Source organism: Rhinolophus sinicus, linkage group LG04 (genome assembly GCF_036562045.2).
Source record: "Rhinolophus sinicus isolate RSC01 linkage group LG04, ASM3656204v1, whole genome shotgun sequence".
Taxonomy (NCBI): Eukaryota; Metazoa; Chordata; class Mammalia; order Chiroptera; family Rhinolophidae; genus Rhinolophus; species Rhinolophus sinicus.
The window spans coordinates 16,860,223-16,876,548 of record NC_133754.1 but is presented as its reverse complement, the minus strand read 5'-3'; the positions used below and the strand labels follow the sequence as shown (position 1 = coordinate 16,876,548).

General features: G+C 34.5%; 1 pseudogene; it reads left to right on the top strand.

The window, feature by feature from the left end:
• The first annotated feature begins 1,994 nt into the window (after positions 1-1,994).
• On the top strand, positions 1,995-14,071 carry LOC109436384 (protein SET; annotated as a pseudogene).
• Positions 14,072-16,326: the final 2,255 nt, after the last annotated feature.

Genomic DNA, 16,326 nt, shown 5'->3' with positions numbered 1-16,326 from the left:
TTTATTTCCAAGTCAGGCTGTTGTCCTTACAATTTTAGTTGTGGAGGGCGCCATTCAGCTTCAAGTTGTCCTTTCAGTCTTAGTTATGGAGGGCGCAGCTCAGCTCCAGGTCCAGTTGCGGCTCTCTAGTTGCAGGGGGTGCAGCCCACCATCCCTTGCGGAAGTCGAACTGGCAACCTTGTGGTTGAGAGGACGCGCTCCAGCCAACTGAGCCATCTGGGAGCTCAGCGGCAGCTCAGCTCCAAGTGCTGTGTTCAATCTTAATTGCAGGGGGCGCTGCCCACCATCCCTTGCAGGACTGGAGGAATTGAACTGGCAACATTGCGGTTGAGAGTCCATGGGCCCATGTGGGAATTGAACTGGCAGCCTTCGGAGTTAGGAGCACGGAGCTCTAACCTCCTGAGCCACCGGGCCGGCCCCCAGATATTATTTTATAAAAGAATATTTTAATGAAATAATATTGGTTCTAAAAACCAATATTTAGCTTTATTTATTCATGAATTATATAATATTATATTAAGTAATTAGAGTCTATGATTTATTCTCTAATTTTCATTAATGTTTAAGTTGGAAGATCTGTATCTGTTTAACTCCGTATTCGATATACAGCCAATGGAAATGAAATGATATCAAAATCCTTTATCCCCAATGGAATTGTGATATTAAATAGAAATATTTCTGAAAGTTTTAAATGTCTAATAAACTATTTATATTTACTTGCCCTCAGGATTAAAGTCTTGGGGTAGATGTAGGTTGCAAGAATGATTAAGTCTCTGGATTCATAATTTATTAACAATAAAATGACTCTCAATTTTATTCTATTCTCTCCAATTTCAACTTAATATTTTAGATGACATCTTAACCTTTTCTTCTAAATGAGAAAGAGACATTATTAGTCTGAATTCACCTTTTAAGCCCATTATATTGTCATATATTTTAGTCACAAATGACACGATATATGTGACCAAGTTGAATGAGTCCTGAGGTATTTTGGAAAAGATTTTATTCAACATAAAAGCACATAAAAATAATAATAAATAAGTCTGGTCTTACATAAAAATAGGAAAAGTCATTTTTGTCTGTATCCCTTTTTGGATGGAGTTCTGTGATATGATGTTTAGAGCTCCCATCATGTAAATAGTGAAAAATATTAATTTATTTTAGTAACCATGTTCAACATTTCTTAAGAGAAAAAAGTGCTCGTTTATATTCCCATACTATGTCAGAAATTTATGAAAGATGTAACAATGCCATCACAGACTTTAGTTTATCTTTCCTCTAAATAGTAACTGTATTACATGTATCAGTATAACAGAGGGAAAGCACACACACACATTTTAAAGATATAAATCCAGGGCAACCAAATAACTAATTTTTGCTTATTTGAACATGTGGCTATTCACATATAAAAATGATTATTTGGATGACAAAATAAGAGATTTAAATATCAAGTGCATAGAAAATAAATTTCAAAGAAACACATGAAAAAATGCTCACCATTTCTCTTAGAGAAATCCAAATTAAATCACTATATACTGAACACAATACCTAAAATAAGTTTTAAAAATACATACAATATCATGTGCTGATGAAGTTGCAGAGAAACTGGAGCTTGTCATATTTTACTGGTGGGAATGCAAACTGATACAAGCACTTTGGGAAAAAACTGACAGTTTCTTCTAAAATTAATCATAGCATTACCATATGACTCAGCAATGTCTCTCTTGGATGTTTAACCCAAAGAAATGAAAACTCATGTTCACGCAAAAATCTGTATATTCATAATTACCAGAAACAAACAAAAAATGTAGGTGTCTTTAAATGTGAGAATGGGTAAACAAACTTCTGTGCATACAATGGAACAGTACACAGCAACAAAAGGAACAAATTGTTGACACAATGTGTTGATGAATCTCAGTGGTGTTATGGTAGGTGAAAGAAGCTTATCTACAAAGTTATACACACTATAGTTACATATGACCTTCTTAAGGGGCATGAGTGTGGTGATGGTGAATAGATCAGCGGATGGCTTAGGGGTGGAAGGCGAGTATAAATTCCAGGGAGAGTGCAACAGAGTTTTACGGGATGGTGAAGTGTTCTGTATCCCAATGGTGATGTGGTTATACAAATGTACATGCATATTAAAATTCATAGACCTGTTCTCCCCCTCAACAAAATCAATCTGCCGTGTCATTTTAAATAATTGCACACAGACACACGCACGCGCGCGCGTGCGCGCACACACACACACAATTCATCTGTGCTCAAGCCTAGAGGCAAAGGTTCTGTGTTCCTCATACCTATCCTTATGGTTAGACTATTCCACGAGGCCCACAGGTTGGTACTCAGGGCCAGCACCTGTAGCCCTATTTACACAAAAATAGCCACTACCCTGTGGAAAAGACTGAAGTTGTCCCACAATTTGAAAACCTCATTTCATTGGTGTCCGGTTCAATGGTCGTGCTACTTGAAGCCAATTCCCCTGCTATGGTAAAGTCTGAGCAGTTCTGAGGGAACTGTGACAATTTAGAAGGCAGTAGATACACAGTGATCAGAAATAATCTGCATTAAATATAAAAACTGCTCTTTGAAAATACGGTTTTGATTACTGACAATCTTTCCTGCAATCGCAGACTTCCCTCATGGTAGGAAGGAAGCCTTTTACACTATGGCAGAACAGAAATACATGTCTGTGTCTGGCACGCCAGCTTCAAAAAGAAAGGAAGGAAAAAGGGACCCAGATATAAATGTGCAGTCTTTTTATCCCTTCACATGAATAAGATATGTCATTCCTTCTCCCCTTGGGGTGACTGAGCAAAAGAGGCAGAAAGTGTTTATAGCCTTTCATCTCTCTTCAGCCAAAAAGCTACATCAGGAGTGGGACAAATATTTTCATCCTTAAAAATCAACAACAAATATGTGTAACATTATAATGTTTTTAGGACTATAGCTGGCAGGATTAATTACAATTACAAATATGCATACTCTTTGAGCCAGCAATCCCATTCCTGGGAATCTCTACCCATACACCAGAGAATATGTACAACAAAGTTTAATGCAGCATTTTAATGATATTTACAAAGAGTTTAATCACACGCACAAAAAAATTGTTTTGACTTGTTCATAACCAAATGAAAAAAATAAGTGTAGAAAAAATGATGAAGATATACACAAAACTACTGATAAGAGTTGCCTGTAAATGATATAGGACAATACTATTTACTTCTATTTTTATTTCTGTATATCATTGTTTTCCCAAAAATAAGACCTAACAGGACAATCAGCTCTAATGCGTCTTTTGGAGCAAAAATTAATATAAGACCCGGTCTTATTTTACTATAAGACCAGGTGTACAATGCAATACAATACAATACAACACAACACAACACAACACAATGTAAAATATAATACCGGATCTTATATTAATTTTTGTTCCAATAGATGCATTAGAGCTGTTGTCTGGCTAGGTCTTATTGTCAGGGAAACACAGCATGTTGCTTCTGTGAACAAATTATATAAAAAAGGGCAAAGTCATGGAGTATATGAGCTCTACAATATGGAATATTTTTATTTTTTTCTTATCAAAATATTTAAACATAACAAAAAATAGCATAGTACAATGAACTCCTGTACAAATCACCTAGATTTAACACTTTGTAAGCGGGCATTTTCCCGCCAAATCGCGTCGTAATGCGGGGTTTTTTTGACATTTTCTCGCCAAAATTAGACTTTCCGTAAAATATTCATATATTTCGATCTATTTGATATTTTTCTATGAAACTTTCAGTGTTTTAGTTTAAAAAGAGGTCTCTATTTATTTACTTTGCAAAATTTTTGCCAGTTCCAACTAGAGGCGATATGACGAGTTTACTCGTTTCCCGCAAAAAATGTTAACAGTCATTGACATTTTGCCGTAAGTCATGTATAGTTTTCATTTTAATTTCCCTAATAATTAACAATGTGGAGCATCTTTTGATTTGAGTTCTACATAGTGTTCTTTCTTTTAACCCTTCAGGACTCCCTTCAGCATTTCTGCAGTGCACATCTAGTAGACTCCACTTTTGTTTATCTGGAAATGTCTTCATTTCTCCCTCACTTTTGAGGAATAATTTTTCTGGATATAGGACTCTTTTTATTATTATTATTATTATTATTATTATTATTATTTTCAGGTGTAAAAAACTATGTAACAGACATTGCACCTCTCACAAAGTGATAACCCCCTCCCCCAATGTATTGCCCCTCTGACATTCTATATTATCTATTACAATTATATTGACTCTATTCCCTATGCTGTGCTCCATATCCTGTGACTATATATGTATTAAATTATAGTTGACATATAATAATATTCAACTTCAGTTTCAGATGTACAACAATTCCACTCTTAGGTATCTACCCAGAGAAACCCAAGACACTAATTAAAAAAATATATATGCACCCCTGTTTATTGCAGTGCTATTCACAATAGCCAAGACATGGACATAGAATTCTTGATTGACAGATCTTTTTTTCCTTTAACACTCTAAATATATCAGCCCACTATGTTCTACCTTCTCAAGTTTCTAACGAGAAATGTTCTGATACTCTTAAGGATCCCTTGTATGTTATGAGTCACTTCTTTCTTGGTGCTTTCAAGACGGGCTCTTCATCTTAGGCTTTCAAAACTTTAATCAGAATGTGTCTTGGTATGTGTCTCTTTGAGTTCATCCTACTTGAATTTATATATACAAATGTATATAGATCCACTTGACATTTGAGGGTATCTTACTATCCTACAGGTCCATTAAACTGTTCATTTTTCTCCATCTTTCTTTTGTTTCTTACAATCAATAATTTCAATTTTCCCATCTTTACATTCCCTGATTCTTTCTTCTGCCTGCTCATATCAGCCTGCGAATCCCTCTAGTGAATTTTTCATTTCAGTTATTATACATTTAAGCTCCAGAATTTCTTTTTGGTTTATTTTTTTCTATTCCTTTATTGATATCTCCAATTTCTTCATGCATTGTTTTCTTGACATTCCCCAGATTGCCTATCAGTTCTTTAAGACAGTTGTTTTAAAATCTGTCTAGTAATTCTGCCATTAGGTCTTTCTCAGGTACAGTTTCTCTTGATTTATTTTTTTCCTTTCCTGTTTCTTTACATGCCTTATGATTTTTATTTTTCATTATTAAAAACTAGACAGTTAAATCTAATAACATGATACCTCTAGAAATAAGATTAACATCCTTCCCCAGGGATTTTGTTTTGTTTTTATTGAAGTAGGCTGTCCTGAAGATCAGCCTAATGTCAAGACCTGTAATCCTTTCAGGTCTTTTCAGAACCTGAACCTTTTCCTGGGCATGCATGTTGACTTTCCAATATCTTCCCTTATGAAGTTGATTTCAAATATCCTAGTCTTTAATGTCTGGCTCCCAAAAAAGGGAAGAGAAGAGACAAATAAAGGGGAAAAAATGTTCTGGCCTTTCAAGTACCCTGAGTGCTACTTCAGCTGGAGCAAGACGGGTGTGCAACAAGAAGGGGAGGTGCAGCTACAACTGCCCCACCTCTTCATCTACACCTCTGAGATCACAGATGCCATTCTGCAATCAGAGCACTGATCCCCAATACTTAGAGAAAAGCATCCTTACTTCCTACACTGGCTACCACAACCTTGAGCAAGCTGCTCCAGGAACACATACACAGCTGCCTGACACAGGACTAAAGGATGTGTTCTGGGGTGGCCACTGCTAAGCTAAAGCTGAAATTGACCAAAATTTACCACAGTTTACTGTCTGAGCCTTCCCCTGGGAGTGGCAAGCTGTCAATAGACTCCAGAATTCCAAAATATTTACACCAGATGGAATCTGACAGTGTGATTGTTATCTAGGTGGGGACTTGAATTCCTGGTGCTTCTTACTCCACCATCTTCCCAGGATCCAGTAATAAAATATTTTAAAGTTAATGTGGAATCAATCTGATTCTCCATCAGTAGGAAAATAATTATGAAATTGTAAAATATCTATTCGATGAAATACAAGTTAATCATGCAAAACATTATTTTTACATCTATAACAATTATCTTGCAAATATTTCAATTATATACATATTAGTTTTATAATCCATACATATATTTAAAAAGATAAAAGAAAACACTGCTATATAAATCAGAAACTTTACCATTAACTTGAAAAACTTAAAATGTATGTAAGGCAATAGGAACTACTTGATTTCCTAATTTTATATTCTGCATATACTTATTAATGGCCAGCAGATATATAGAGAGTGAATTTAAATTATATCTTTTGAAAAGTAAATATTAACTAAATCATCAAGATTGCAATATTTCATGTATAAATCCTAAAATGCTTCTGATAGGGAATAGCTTCAATGTGAAAAAAACATCTTAAGGTGCCTAGCCATTTGCAAATGCAAAAGTATACATCCTGTGTCACACTTATTGTTAAATATATACCTTTTAAATATTTGAATGAATTGAGTGATATGGCCAAAAGATATCCTATTTCCGTTCTTTAAATTCTTCCTCGATTTCTTTGACAAACTGCTCTATAGCAAGAATTGTTCAGGCTGTACATTTGTAGTGGTATTAATGTATTAGATATCTGTCCTTTCAGTTGATATGCTGTGATAAGGCAAGATCTCTAGAGAGAAGCTGACTCTTGGAAATTTGCAAGATCTCTAAGGAATTTTTGTAGTTCATTAAAAAAAAAAATCATAGAATACAAAGCAAAAGTATCCAGTGATAATGTCCATGAATAATTAAATTTAAATAAAACCAACAAAACAAGCATCTGGTGTATTTAAATGATATTATAGCAGTATCACTATTTTATTTCAACTCTTCAAATTTTAACATAAAAATTCACTTCTCTTTCCTAAAACTAGAAGTTTATATGAGAATCTGAATATGGTCGGAAAGTTTTAGTTTCTCTGCCACTTCCATAATTTGCTTTTTCTCTTTCATTCTTGGAAATACAAAGCAGAAATATCTTAAAATGTGTATAGTCCATCTCTGTGTCTTGTAAATTATTCAAGAATATAAATATCAATTCAGCCAAAAAAATATGTTGCTCTAGGTTAGTGTATGGAACAGGGAGAAGAAATTAGAAAAGTGTACATATTTTAGAGAATCCTAAGGAAAATGCTCTGTTTTATCCACTTTAATACTACCATAGTCTATCTGACAACTAACATTGTATCTGTGAAATTAATATTCAGCTTCCTTCTACTTTGGACTGTAGTTTTATGTTTTTCTTACCCAGGCTAAGTGATTTTTCACTCCTGTGGTTTTAATGGGTTTAACGTGGTTTAAATGGGTTTTAAATCCATTTAAGAAATCATGCTTTATTAGAAAGTTGAAGGATACTACAAAAGGCACTGTCTTTGTCACAGCTAAAATTTCATTCACTTTTTTCACTCATTTAATAATTACTAATTGATTTAGTAATATTCTGACTATAAGAAAACAATGATAATAAAATTCAGGTCTTTCCCTCTATGAAAATACAGTATAGTATTGGTATAGTAATGGGGCACAGAAATGTATGCAAATACGTTTACTAAATTATCAAATGGGCTATTATAAAAGTTTTCCATAATGTCTAGTTAAAACCAATAACAATAAGCAATTAACTCTATCTGTCAGTGAGAACAGCTTTTCTTTTTGATGATAATGCATTTATTCAGTGCATGAATGTGTATTGAACATTTATAACCCAAGGCATGCACAAACATAAATAAGCCATATGAAGACAGAATTCTCCAAGGGGTTACTACATAATATTTCACAACAGAGTTTTTTGGATTCTGACAACATGGGCAACAAAGTAGCTGTCATTTTCCATAGTGGCATTATTTTTTAATCACCTATACTAAATTAAATGTCATGGTAAATTGCCAAAGAAATGATAAATAGATTGCTTTTTAATCAAAATGATAATAAAATTTTAATGTATTTCCCCATTGAGCTTTTTTTATCCATTCTTCTATAACTAATAAACAATTCTTTCTTGCATGGTACCTGTGATTTCTTTCATTGTGATGATTTTGCCTACCCTCACTCAACTTGAGAATTCTCTAATTCTTAATTTATCACATTGTCTCATCTACTTAATATCTATTTTTCTTTGTGATGATTTCTGCCTTAGTCTGACAATTAAAAAAAAAAGCGCTGAGATATACTAAATTCAACACTTAAAAACAATTCCACCAATACTGTAAACAAATGAGAACAGTGTTGGCTATATTTCATCAGCAAAATATTACTTTAGGTCAAAAACTTTTTATCATTATATAATGATAAAAAGTCAATTTACCAGGAATATATAACAGATATAAATATATGTGCACCCAACATCAGAACACCTAAATATGTAAATCAGATATTGCCAAAACTAAAGAGAGAAACTAACAACAACACACTAAGAGTGACTTTAATATTCTACGTTCAATAATGCATAGAATATCCAGACAAAAAAATCAATAAGGAAATAGTAGACTTGAACAATATTATAGACAAAATGGACTTAACTAGACATATTCAGAACATTCCACCCATTGGCAGGGGGACACACATTCTTTTCAATCACACACAGAACATTCTTTGATACAAATCACGTTGAGTTAAAAAAAAAGTCTTAACAAATTTAAGAAGATTGAAACTATAGCAAGAATCTTTTTTAAGCACCATAGAAAGAAGCTAGAATTCAACAGAAGGGAACCTTAAAAATTCACAAACATGAGAAAATAAAACCACATACTGCTGAACAACTAAAGGAGTCAAAAAAGAAATCACATAGAAATTAGGAATGAAAACAAAACACTGCATACCAAAACTCATGGGATGGAGTAAAGGCAGAAACAAGAGAGAAGTTTATAGTGATAAATGCTCACATTAAAAAGGAAAAAAAATGTCTTAAACAACTTAACTTTACATCTCAAAGAACTAGGAAAAAAGAACAAACTAAAGCCCTAAGTTAACAGAAGGAAGGAAATAATGGAGATTGGAGCACATGAAAACCAAATAGCAAATAGTAAAACAATAGAAAAAAAAAAAAAACAAGCTAAGTTGATATTAAAAAAAAAAAAAAAAAAAGTGATATTGGCAAACCTTTAACTAAACTAACCAAGAAAAAAGTGAAGACAAATATCAGAAATAAAAGATGTGACATTACAACTGTTGCCACTGAAATTAATAAAGAAAAAACACAGGATTATAGGAGATTACTATGAATAACTGTAGGCCAACAAGTTGGATAACTTATGGAAAAATGTATAAATTCCTATAAAGACACAACCTCCCAAGGTTGACTTACGAAGAAATGTAAAACCTGTACAGGTCAATAGTCACTAAGGAGATTAAATCAGTAATCAAAAATGAAATCTCACAACAAAGAAAAGCCTCAATGCTGAATTCTGCCAAACACTTAAAAGAATAAGTGCTAATCCTTTTCAAATTGTGCCAAAATATTGACGAGAACATGATTAATCTCATTTTATGAGGCTAGATTTATCCTGATATCAAAGCCTGACAAACACACTACCAGAAAAACAACAGACCAATATCTCTGATAAGCAGAGAGGCAGAAATCGTCAACAAAATATTATTAAGCCAAATCCACTAACACTTTATAAGGATAATACGAAATGACCAAATACAATTTATCCCAGAAATGTAAGGATGGTTCAATACTTGCAAATTAATAAATGTGATACACCACAATAACAAAATGAAGGATTAAAAAAATCACATGATCATCTCAATAAATGCAAAAGAAGCAACTGACAAAATTCAACACCCCTTCATGATGAAATCTCTCAGCGAAATAGAAATAGATGAAAATTACAACAAAATAATAAAGACCATATAAGAAAACCCAGAGCTAACATCAAACTCAATATTGAAAATATGAAAGCTTTTCCTCTAAAATATTAAACATGTTACTGAAATTCCTAGCTAGAGCAATTGAGCAAGAAAATAAATAAATAAATAAATAAATAAATAAATAAATAAATAAAACCTAATTTGAAAAGGAAGAAGTAAAATGATTTCCATTTGCAGAAGACATGATTTTACATGTAGAAACCCTAGAGACTCCACCAAAAAAAAAAAAAAAAAAAAAAAAAAAAAAGGTTAAAATGAATAAATTCAGTAAAGTTGTAGTATACAATAGCTACATACAAATGTAACATCAGTTATATTTCTAGGTACTAAAACAAACTATATGTAAACCAAGTTAAGAAAAAGAAATCCATTTAAGGTAGTATCAAAAAGAATAAAATACTTCAGTATAAAAATAACTAAGGAGATAAAAGATTTGTACTATGAAATTATAAAATGTGGTTGAATAAAATTAAAGAAGACACATTATAAATGGGAGACTATCCCAAATTCATATATTGGCCCAGAAACAACCACAAGCATATACCATAAACTGTTCTTGGATCCAGGTGCCAAATTTCCGCAATAAAGAAAGGATAGTCTCTTCAATAAATGGTATTGAAAAAATTGGATCTCCATTGCACTGCCATATGCAAAAGAATGAAATGAATGCCTAACCTTTCAAAAACACACAAACATCAACTTAAAATGGATTAAAGACTTAAACATAAAACTTACAGTCAAGAATCACTTAATGACGGGGATACATTCTGAGAAATGTGTTGTTAGGCAATTACTTATCATATGAAAATAGAGTACACCTATACAAACCTAGATGGTGTAGCCTACTGCATGCACACTTAGGCTATCTGGTATAGCTAGGCTGCAAATCTGTATATCATGCTACTGTACTGAACACTGTAGGCAGTTGTAACACCATGGTATTTGTGCATATAAAAATATCTAAACATAGAAAACATGTAGTAAAAATATAGTATAAAAGATAAAACACAGCACACTAATATGGGAAGTTTACATGAATGGAGCTTGCATGACTGGGAGTTGCTCTGGGTGAGTCAGTGAGTGAGTGGTAAGTGAATGTGAAGGCCTAGGACATGACCATACACGACTGTAGATGTTCTCTGTACATGTGGGATACACTAAATTTATAAAAAATATATTTTTCTTTCTTCAGTAATAAATTAACCTTAGCTAACAATGACTTTTACTTTAGAAACTTTTTAATTTTTTAACTTTCAACTCTTGTAATAACAAATAGTTTAAAACAGAAACATATTGTATAGCTGTACAAAAATGTTTTCTTTATATCCTTATATGACTAGCAGTGCAGGTTTTACACTAGCATCACCACAAACATGTAATTTGTTGTGTTACAATGCCACAGTGGCTATGCGTTCACTAGGAGATAGGAATTTTTCAGTTCCCTCATCATTTTAGAGGACCACTATCCTATACGTGGTCTGTCATTGAAATAACTGTATAAAGCTTCTAAGTGAAAACACAGGGGTAGAACCTCATGACTTAGGGTGTTGGTAATAATTTTTTGGATATAATACCAAACAACAGAAAATAGAAGACAAAATAGACAATTGGGACTATGTCAAACTAAAAATAATTCTTCACAGAAAAGGAAAAGAAATAATCAACCGAGTGAAAGGACAACCTATGAAACAGGAAAAAATTATTTGCAAACCATATACATAAAATATAACTAAAAGGGGGCTAATGTCCAAAATATATAAGAAAGTCCTTCATTAACATTAACAACATTAACAACAACAATTTAAAAAACACCAACAAAAAACAACAACAGAAAAACAAATAGAATCTAAATACTCCAATTAAATGATGAGCGAAGGACTTTTCTCCACATACAAATGGCCAACAGGTATATGAAAAAAACCTCAATCTCAGTAATCAGAGAAATACAAATCAACATCATAATGAAACGTCATCTAACAACTGATAGGACTGCTACTGTTAAAAAAAAAAAAAAAGAATACCAAAAGATAAGTGTAAGCAAGGATATGGAGAAATTATAACCCTGTACTCTGTTGGTTGGTTGAATATAAAATGGTGGTCGCTATGGGAAACACTATGATGGATCCTCACAAAATTAAAAATAGCACAATCACATAATCCAGCAATTCTTCTTCTGGGTATGTATCCAAAAGAACTGAAATTAGGACCTCGAAGGAATATCTGCACTCCCATGGTCCTTGCAACATTATTCATAATAGCCAAAACATGGAAACAGCTTAAATATCCACTGTTAAAATAAAACAGAGAAACTGAAATTTCACTGAGCAGACAAAACCAGTTTAGTCATACAAACAAAATTTTAATTTAGATCATTTTGTAAGACTAACTTGACCTGGGTTATTTTTGGTTATGACTCTATAAATCATAAGCAAAACTTAAACTGGTTACTCAGTTTGATGAGGTAACCACTAACCAACTCCCTGTCATTTAAGAAAATTCTAATATTATCACCAATCACTGTGAAGAATAAACAGTCACTGCCTTCTCACTATATAAGCCACTGTACAACAGTACATCCCTGAGCTCCATGTTTTGGTTAGAGTGTTCTCAGTTTGCAAACTGTCTCTTTTGGTGTGTTACCAAGCTTTTACTAATTACTACTTCATTGATTCATTGGTTGACTTCTGCTGATGTCTGAACACTTGACACCATTGGTGGGTGAATGGATAAATATAATATGGTATTTACGTGCCATTATTCAGCCTTAAATAAGAAAGAAATCCTGAATTTGCAATGCTGGAGGCCATTAGGCTAAGTGAAACAAGCCAGTCACAGAGGAAGAAATACTGCATAATTCCACTTACATGACTTATTGCAAGTCAGATTCAGAATCAGTGAAGAATGGTGTTTCTATGGGCTGGAGGGAAGGGGATATGGGGAGCTGCTGTTCAAAGGGAATAAAGTTTCAGTTACACAAAATGAGTAAGTTCTAGTGATCTGCTGTCTAACTTTAGGCCTACAGTTAACAATACTGCATTGTACACTTAGAAATTTGTGAAGAGGACAGACCTCTTAAATTTTCTTATCCCAATAAAAAGAAAAGAAACTGACACACGATTAAGAAAAATAATACCTACTTTAGGATAAGGTCAGACCCCTCTCCTTGAAAAGGTGGTGAAGGAGGATACATTGGGTTCTGGAAGAGCCAGTTTGAGCGCAGAGCTGGAGGGAGGGAGCCCAACGGCCTACACCTGCCTCCCCTTAATTCGCAGCATCCGGCCCCACCCCTTGGGTGTTTGCAGGTGGTGAGCTCTGCAGGTAAGCCTGGAACAGGGAGGGTCAGGGAGTGAGTGCTCGCGGGGCATGACGGGAAGCTTCGCCGCCCCTTTGCCCTTGCATCCTCTGTCCACTCCTCCCTACATCCCGCACCTGTTGGTGAGCAGCAGCACCTGAGGACCAAGTCAGTACATGGGAGCTCAAGTCCAACCATAAAGGGGCCTACTAGACCTCAGAAAGAGGCATTGAACATACTGATGAAGTACAAAATAAAATAGACTAACGAACAAACCAGTTAGGAGATTTTGAAAGTAGAAGAACAACATAACAAACTCTGCCAACCGTTTTGCTTTTGTTTTTGTTTTTAAGAGGTCAGAATTAATCACCCAAGTCCCAAATTTTGGTATAACTTCGTCAGCCATCCACAAGTGTCTGCACTGCTGGGGGAGGAGGCACTGCATTATGCGACAAGAGCTGAAGTGACAGAATTTGAAGACACTAAATGAAGTTACAGAACAGATTTTTTTTTCATCTTGATGAAAAGTCTTACTTCATAAATAAAGTTCTTTCCTTAAGAATTTCTTCTGAGTGAGAGCAGTGACCCATCTTCAAAGTCCACTGAAACCAAATGGGAATCTGGGATATGATGACACGTTCAAGTCCAACACAGAATAAAACCAGCAGGAAAAGACAGCAAGAGGGACCAGAGAGCTTCTTTACCTGGTTTCGTGACAGTTCTGATGCAGGTGCAGATGAGTTAGAAGTCATCAAAGACGATCCCTGGCCACATCTATTACAGTACCACCTCGTTCCTGGCGTGGATGACGAAGGGGAAGGAGAAGATATGATCATAAGGAAGAGGGACTGGAAGTTACTGATGAAGACGCGGTGGCGATGGAAGTAAGATGAAGATGATGATGGGGGCGGGGGAGGGCAACATGAAGGAAATTACTAATGGGGCACTGATGGTTTCCTACCTTCCTTTTAAAATTACCTTCAGACCCAGGGAGCAAATTGCAGTGTTTTCTTTTCGCGTCTTATGCTCAGTTGCTGTGTTTTCAAAGTCTCATGGTTCTCAACTAATTTGGGGGATAAATACTTTGAGCAGAATTGGGTAGGAAAAAAATCTCTACCTCTTCTCCAAATTCTTTTTTTATCCCTTCCTGTCTCAACAAACACTTCAACAAATCAACACCACCATGCTTTGTGGGAGGGAAAAAAACAAAAACAAAAGCTCTGTGGGAAGCAGGAGTAGTGTAGTAGTGTATAGAAGTCCAGTGCTTTTCCTCCTTTCTCTGTATATTGGACTCCGAGATTACACCATGTCTCTATGTGAATATGGAAAGTTAGCTTTGACCAACATGTATCTGTTTACTTTCTCTTGTTCAAAAGAAAAAAAGAAAACCTTAAAAATTGAGTTTAAAAAGAACAGCAAAGGGTGTGTTTGAGATGTTTGGGTGGGTCAAGTGGGCATTTTGACAATGGCGTCTTTGGCATGTTTAGTTGTGATGTTTAACTGACATCCTTGCAGTTTAAGATGATATTTTTAAAATAAAATTCTCTCCCAATGATGATTTGAGCCCTGCCACTCAATGGGAGACTCAACTGAACCTGTAGAACCGTATTCAGTATTGACATCCTCTATTGTAATTTTGTTCCAGTTTATTTTTAAATTTTCTTTTTGGTTTGCTGGAAAGGAAAGAGGATACTGAGTTTTAAAAGTATACAAGTCTCTTTGTTACAATAAAACTAATTGTGTACACAAAGGATTTGATGCATTTCCTAAAAAAAAATACGCTTAACATGACTTCCTCTGTTTGACTTGTATAACATATTGTCAAACTTTGTCACCCTAATTCTATATTTTTTGATACACACTTTGCAGGATGACCTTAGGTTGCTGTGGATTGAGTAAAGGACTTTGAATCAATGTATCAATGTCTCCATAGCTGGGAAACATTATGGACACATTGTACCATCAGTTTCTAAAAATTTTCATATCACTTGGGATTCCAGATTGCTCAAAATTCAATTCTGAGTATGTATGTTGTATCCTTGATTTATATCTCAAATTGGCATTTTAAGAAATGGACCTTTGTTGATCTATATGTAATAACAATAATAATGGCTCCTACCGTCATCAGACAGATCTGGTCATCTAATGCCAAATAACACATGGGGCAATTGCTGGCAGGTCTTCATTGGCATTATAAAATGTAGCCGAGAAGACAGACATTCAGAGTAAGAAGTCTGTATTGGTGGTAAGAAACTCAAGTTAGGAGTACGTTTGTCTCTATCAGCAATTTGGCATACAGCTCTCAAATGAGACCCATCTTTGTGAATCTGGGGGAGATGATGGGCTCTGCTCTCTGCCACAAGTCATCGTGCATAGAATAACATTTTGAGAAGCTACCTAAATGTGTAAGCTTTTTCATGCTGTAAAATACAGTAGCTAAAATTAAGTGCCACTTAACTTTTTCACAAGTGACTTAGTGGACAATCTGGTCAAATTCAAAGCTCTTCAATGTGTAAAACTTTATAAATGAAACTATTCCATCAATAAGCAATAAACAAAAATCTGTCTAGATATATAATGAGTAATTTCTGCACAGGTCTCTGTGTAGTACATACATCACTATATACTGGTCAGCAATCTTGCTCTAATAAAGGAACATAATCTTTTTTTAAAAAAAAAGATAACATGAGATTTCTTGGTAAATTGACGCAGTACAAAGCTATCACTGTCTACCTTAGGATCCTCTCCCATCTCATGCCTAGACCAGTAGCCCTAAATAGGGGTGATTAGTTGCATAAGCCATTTGGGAACGTGTTGCTCCTCAAAAGGGAAAACTAGGAATATACCACAAACTAAAAGCCATAGCTATCCTTTATAGGTTTGGCATGAAACTAGATTTGGAGATGGCTGATTAAAAGAGTTTAGATATAGCATTGGCCTGGGGAGGGTTATCCTAAATTTTATGATATAATTCCCTGGAATGGACCTCAGCAGTTGGTCACACTAACTGGTATAATGCCTCCTAGAACCATGGAAAAGTGATAGCCCATACTGAATAAAGATGAGATGCTAGATTTCCCTCATAAATGGTCAAGGAAGAGCCATTCTGGATTGGATGTATTACTTGCAGTCACATGACCCACAAAAT